Genomic DNA, 7,274 nt, shown 5'->3' on the forward strand with positions numbered 1-7,274 from the left:
TAAGAGATGATGCTTATTTAAGATGGCAACTTGAAATGAGGGGTCCATGTGGACTCCAAGTTCTGAGACTTGGCACAAGTGAAAAAATAGTGTTTATAAATAAAGGAAACATTTTATGATGACTGTATTGTTTCTTGAATTAACAATGTAACCTAAATGGAATGCACAATTTTTTGTTCCTGTTAGACCCCATTATAACCAATTATTCATCATTGGAATGCCACTGTTTAAAAATGAACCATAACATATGCAGTATTAAATTATAAAATACTATCTTTAAAAAAGAGGGGGAAATGTACTGTTCCATGTTACAGAAGGAAATGTAAAGATAACCAAAATAATCTTAAAGTCATTAAGATGAAATCCAGGGTACTCAGTTGCCAAAATCATGTTATAATGTAAAAAGCTACCTAGAAATCAAAAGATGTTGACTTTCTCATGAATGATATATAAATAATTTGAAGATACAACAAAAATGTTTTCATGTGTGAGTGATGAATCATTTAAATCAATGCTATCATAGAAAATTCATTTGTGAGGCAATGTATCAAGCTCCACGCAATCTTTTTGGAGTTTTAATAACAACCTTTGTGATGTGATTATAAATTTTATTTTCGGAAGCTTCTCTCTCGTGGCTGACTCCTCTACAATATCATTCTCCAGGTGAAGTCAATATATTAATAAACATGCATTTTTTATTTTTGTTGACTCTCAAGGTGTTTTAATTTAACAAGTAATGATTCTATTTTATAAATGTGGTTTTATTAGACATATAAAAAGTCTTGCACCTGCATTTTTATGCAGAAATTTCTCTGGTCTCCACTCTCTCTTGCTTCTGCCAATAGTTTCTATTCACATTTCCAAATTTGCCTTCACATATTAAAAGCAGTGACTCTTATTAGAGTATTCTTACTTTAGCTGACCTCCTGGTCTAAAACTGAGTTTCAAAAATGTGCTCCTTCCAGTTAACAAATATTCAGAGTTAAAAAATCCTCTGATAGTTTGTAATTTCACATAGCTCCATTGCCATCATAGCCAGTACACCTTACTGAGAAGAAATTCCAAAAATCTTAAACAAATTGTTTATTATTATTCACAAACTCTGACCAACATGGAATTAAATATTAGATTTCCATGGTAACCCTGTCATTCAAGCGATGCCATAGCACCTTAAAGATATCTTTAGACACTAAGAAGCATTGAAGAATCAATACAAGAGAAAATTAAGAAGAGACTCACAAGAAATTTTGTTTTCATAGCTCCCTTCACACACTTCATAAAGCTAAGAGTGTAAGACTGGGGAGGTGATTAATTTTTGCACTGACTGTCCTTTGTTGCAGTTATATACTGCACAGTGACACAAGTTAGCTGCTCCAACTCTACCTCTTTAATAAGTAAATTTGGGAAGTTTAGCATTCTTTACATAGCAGTTTTAGTAATTTACAAGCAAAAAGAAATCACAAAACTTAATTTTCTTCAGATTTCCCACTCATAAATTGTTTATTGACTTAAACTAAATGTTGAAAGTTCTTTAAGGAAGACACAGTGTCTCAACAGGGTTTGAGCAACTGAAAGAGGAGTTATAATGAAAGCCATCCTTCAACCTTGCTACCTTGCACTAACTCCCATGAACACAATAATAAGTGACATAAGTTTACACAGTCAGGTATTAATGTCTCCACTCTACCAGCAAAATGAAACCATCCCTATGACCTAAATGAAGACTCAGTCACATGAAATAATTAGGGAACATGCTGATAACAGCAGCATCAAATCAGTTTTTCTTACACCTGGCAAATCAACACTGACCAACGTGCTCCTCCTAGGAATTTCTGCTGCCCTCAGAAGCCATATTATGGCCAGATCCCATTTCATATAGAACCAGGAAAATGCAGTCACCTTGGGAAATTGAAAAACCATCTCAGAAATATTTTAATGATTTCTTATATTGATGGTAAGTTCACCTGACAGCAGAAAGCATGGTAGAATAATCTCAGAAACAGGATCCTGGGAGTAGATATGATGAAAGGATTTAGATATTTTTTTTTCACACATGCACTAAATAAATAAATAAATAAGTTATAATATGATCTCCAGGATAAATTACCAAAACTTTTAAAACTGTAATAATAATTCTGGTCCTTAAGTTAAGCACAGCAGAAAATGAGAGTTATGAATTTCAGGAAACATTGTGGACTCTTTTAAAGCTTCAGTTGGCATACTTCTGTGAAAATTTTCTCACTTCTGTGTGACTAAAAATAGGGTATGAAGCTAATATGGAGATTCTATGGACTGCCAGTAGGTGGACTAGGTGTCTTTAAAAAATAAAACTGTGTGCTCCTGAATTTCCTCATATTTTATTTTTCAAAAATTCTAATATGAATATCAATATAATATCCCTGATTAATTAAATGAGGGCTAAAAGTTGTTGTGCTAGGGTTCTTTTGATGGTGCAGTATAAGTGATGTATCCTATTAAAAGAGATTTATTAAAAGTGTGAGTCATCTAGATATAATGGTGCACTCCCGAAATCCTAGACACTCACGGGGGCTGAAGCAGGGGGATGGCAACTTGAGGCCAGCCTAGGCAACTTTTTAAAAATAAAAAAAATTAAAATGGTCAGGAACATATTTCCGTGGTAAGGTATTCCTGGGTTTAATCCCTAAAACTAAAAATGAAAAAAAAAAAGAAAGTGTAAGGCAATGTCCAAAGTACTAAAATCATAAGATGAATAAACCAAGAAGATGAATAAACCATGTCCTTATGAAGCTTATGTGATAATTGAGAAAGATAGAAAAGAAACATAAATCATATGTCTGATGATGGTAATGACTGTGGAGAAAAATAAAATATGGAAAAGGATAAAGAATACTGGAGAGAAGAGGAGGTTTTCAGTTAATAGAGTTTCCAGGCAAGGTTCCACTGGAAAGGTGAGACAAACAAGGGCATCTGTGAGAAAGCGTTCCAGGCAGAGGGAAGAGCAAGGGCAAAACCCTGAGGCAGGCCAGTGGCTGCTCTGATCAGAAATGTCAAGGTCAGGGAGAAATTACAGGAGTGAAAGAGTGTGGGGAGAAGAGATAGGGGCCTGGTAAGAAATTTATTAGGTTTTGGCTTTCACAATGAGTGTGATGATGAGGAGAGATGTGTTTGACAGAGATTGTCAAAGAACACTTAGGTTGCTAGGCTAAAAATAGGCAGGAAGGAAGGGCAGAGAAGGAACACCTAGGAGTCTGTGGGGTCCAGAAAATATGGTGACTTGTACCAGGACTTTAGCAATTGTCAGCTAAAAAGTCATCAGAGTTTGGATTTATTTGGAATATAAAATCAAAAATTTAGACCAACAGAATGGATGTGGAATATGAAAGAACTACAAGAGCCAAGAAGGACTCCATGTTTTCCAACTGGGAACCAGGAAGATAATGTTGCATTTTTTTTTTTTTGGTAGGTACAGCAGGGATTGAACTCAGGGACATCCAACCACTGAGCCACATTGCTAGTCCTATTTTGTATTTTATTTAAAGACAGGGTCTCACTTAGTTGCTTGATGCCTTGCCATTCTGAGGCTGGCTTTGAACTCTCAATCCTCCTGCCTCAGCCTTTGGGATTATAGGCCTGTGCCACCCACCATGGCTGGCTGGAGTTGCCTTTTTAAAGAGAGCGAGTACCTTGAAGGGAAGTCAGGTTCGGGAGAAGAGAGAGAACAAGATTTTGAATTGAAGCATTGCAGGCTGTGAGGTGATAAATATAAATGTGGTTATCACCAGAATGAAAATAGTGTTTGAAGTCAGGACACCAGATGTAGTCACCAAAGTATGCATGTAAAGAGCAGAGTTTCTTTACAGAGTCCTGGGGCACATCCACCTTCAGAGGGTGAGGAAGAAAAAAGGAGCAAGCAAGGAAGCCTGGGAAATAGTTATGAGGGAGGTTAAGGGAAACGTGCAAGTATGGAATGGGTCTTGGAAACCAGATTGTTAGACCAGGACACAAGAAAAGACCACTGACTCCAATTAAAATCAAATTAAAGCAAGCTTATTATTTCAACCGGCCGGGCTGCCTCTCCCACCCAAAACCGCGGGAACGAGACAGCAGCAGCAGCTTTCCTGCAGCCCAGATTTATAGCTCAGAAAGTTACACAAAGTTGGGGTTACAGATAACAGAACTCTGAGGACCATAACACTAATGGTAGTTTACATTTTTGCTGGCCCTAACATCAGAATTTATGAAGGTTATTAGAGCCTCAGAGAGGGCAATTATCTGGCCAGGGAAGGCCAAGATTTGTGAGGCATCACTAAAGTTTCAGAGAGGGCTGATATCTGGTCAGAGAGCCAGGCATGGGTGAGTTCAAGGCATGGGCAGGCATTCCAAGCAGGTTCAGAATTTGCAGTAATTAATAGTAAAGCCAAAATTATCTTTTCATGGCTTTGTGGCGAGATGGCTCCCAATTTTAAGAAAAGATCAGGTTGGGTCTATCACAGATAAAGAAAGAATTCCAAGGAAGATTCAGAGATCAAGTCTGTCTTGAATGCTGATGTGTCAGTAAGATCATAAGAATAAACAATGTAAATCATTAGTGACCTAAAAGAACAGCTTCAGTGGAGTTGCGAAAGGATGAGTTGGTTCAGGAGAAAAGAGACAAAAACTAAGAGGAGGTTGAAAAAACAATTTTAGGAGAAGTTTTGGTACAGAGAGGATTAGAGAAATGGGAAGCTTACTAGGAGACAATGTTGAGAGATCAAGAAAAGTTTTGCTTTGTTTCAAGATGGAAGAAATAATGGCATGTTTGTAATGCTGATAGAAAAGACCCAACTGAAAACACTACCCAGAGTAAGTGAGTAAGACAGACGAAGCTGACGCGTTCTAGTGAATAGTCGACGTTTTTGTAAGAGTGGCCCAGACCCAATGCCACTTTGCCAAGAAAGAAGTTTTAAACACATTTATTGCACCAATTTAAGGACATAAATGGCCTAGGCTGATTCTTGTCATTCTTCAATATGTCTTTACAAGTATGCATAATTCAAGCATACATCATTATTGACCAAATTTGGCAGAAAAGAAAGAAGAAAAAAAAAGAAGCCGGGTACAGCGGTACCCAGTGGCTTGAGAGGTAGAGGCAGGAGGATCACAAGTTCAAAGCCAACCTTCGTAATGGCAAGGTGCTAAGCAACTTGGTGAGAACTTGTCTCCAAATAAAATACAAAATAGGGGTGGGACAGTGTCTCAGTGGTTGAGTGCCCCTGAGTTCAATCCCTGGTACCCTCACACACAGAAAGAAAGGAAGGAAGGAAGGAAGGAAGGAAGGAAGGAAGGAAGGAAGGAAGGAAGGAAGGAAGGAAGGAAGGAAAGGAAAGGAAAGGAAAAAGAAAGAAAAAAGAAAAAGAAAAAACCCTCATAATTTCAATTGTCACAATCAGTAATTTAACCAAAAAGCATACTTCCAACAAATATTTCCCAATGGTTTGCTGTACTGAACCACTCCATGTAGTAGTTCTGATGAGGGACCTAAGATCATAATTTCTAGACAAAGAAGCTGTGGCCTTCCACAGAGAAATTCAATTTCCCTAGGTAAATTCAATTTCCTGCCCCTGGGATAAAGGCAGGAGTTACCTAGAGAAATTGAATCTCTCTGTTTTAAAAAGACAGCAAAATAACCTGGAATGTTTTTTTAAAATGTTGATGGCCTGGATTTATCCTGGAAATTCTGAGGTTAACCTGGTTTTGGATGAGACCCAGGAATATGAATTTTTAGCAGCTGTCCACGGGATTCTTATTTGTTTTGTTTTTGCAGCATTGGAGATTGAACTCTTGTCCTAACATATGCTGGTCAAGTGTACTACTACTGAGCTACATCCCAGCCCTCTCACAGATTCTAATCAACAGAACTTAAATTCTTGGCACAAATCTGAAATAGTCACAAATGATCATCCTCCAAGCTCTGAGAGTTTAGTGATGGAATAAATGAACAATGAGACGACCTTCAAGCCCTCTCAGGAGGCAGCAGCATGACAGGGTCTCTGGGTCAAGAATAACAATTATCTTAGTGGTCATTTTATGAATTCTCCTTAAATAAGCCTGAGATATCTAAATGATTCTGAATAATTCTGTTCCTTTCCTCTCCCCAGTTCTTCAAAATATAATGGAAAGCTTTGATTCCAGGACTATGTCATAGCATAGACTATCAGGAAATATCTATCCAGTCTATGCACAGAAAGTATTTTTTCTCTATATTATCTCATTAAACAGAAGCCAGAACACAGAAGTAAAACTTCCTTGGGGTGATGTGTTCCTAGGTACAAATGGCATGATCTAATTTCCTGTTTCTGTCATCAGTTTCCTAAATTACTCTTTCTTTTCTTCCTTTAGAACAATATTTCTACTTCTTTGTTTTTATTTGTTTATTTATGTATTTATTTATATTCTTCTCAAACTTTCTCTTTATTTTGTGGTATCTTCTTTCACCATCCTTTATCCTTATGGGCAATAGCAGGGACAAAGAGATGTAAGGGGGAAGATAAGTTAGATTCAAGGAATGCAATATATTTAGGGTTCCTAATAACCATGTGGTGAACATTTTATAAAGAGAAGAAGTGCTTAAAATCACTTATCAATACAATAAAGCCCAGGGAATAAGTTCTATGGAGTTGTACACCTTAATAAAACAACAACAACAACAACAAAAAACCAAAGAAGTGAAAATCCATACATACCATATCTTCCTAAACATTTTAAATGCAATTTATTTGCTTAATAGATACTTTTAAAGTCTTACTCTATTAGGAAAAAAAATTGAAATTATAGTACCTCTGCCTTTTAATGCACCAGCATCCTCCTGGAAGATTAATAAATAATATGCTCACAGATTAATTAATATAAGAGGACTTTCAGATCCAGTACTTATATAAACATGATTCTGTAAAATAAAATACTGGAACTAAGTGTGGTGGTACATGCCTGTAATTCCGGCTAATTGGGAGGCTGAGACAGCAGAACCCCAAGTTCAAGGTCAGCCTGAGCAGCTTAGTAAGAACCTGTCTCAAAACAAAATGAAAAGGGCTGTATGTATAGCCCAGTGATTGCCTAAAGTGTGATGTCCTGGGTTCAATTTCAGTATCCCAAGAAAAAAAATGGGGGTGGGATATGACCAGAGAATAAAGAGGAAAAAACACGTATTAGCACAAACAGTCCCTAGCTCTCACTCCTATGTACATGTTAATTTAGTACTTATTAAATACTAAAAGAGGAAAAAACACGTATTAGCACAAACAGTCCCTAGCTCT

This window comes from Ictidomys tridecemlineatus, chromosome 8, assembly GCF_052094955.1.
Source record: "Ictidomys tridecemlineatus isolate mIctTri1 chromosome 8, mIctTri1.hap1, whole genome shotgun sequence".
NCBI lineage: Eukaryota > Metazoa > Chordata > Mammalia > Rodentia > Sciuridae > Ictidomys > Ictidomys tridecemlineatus.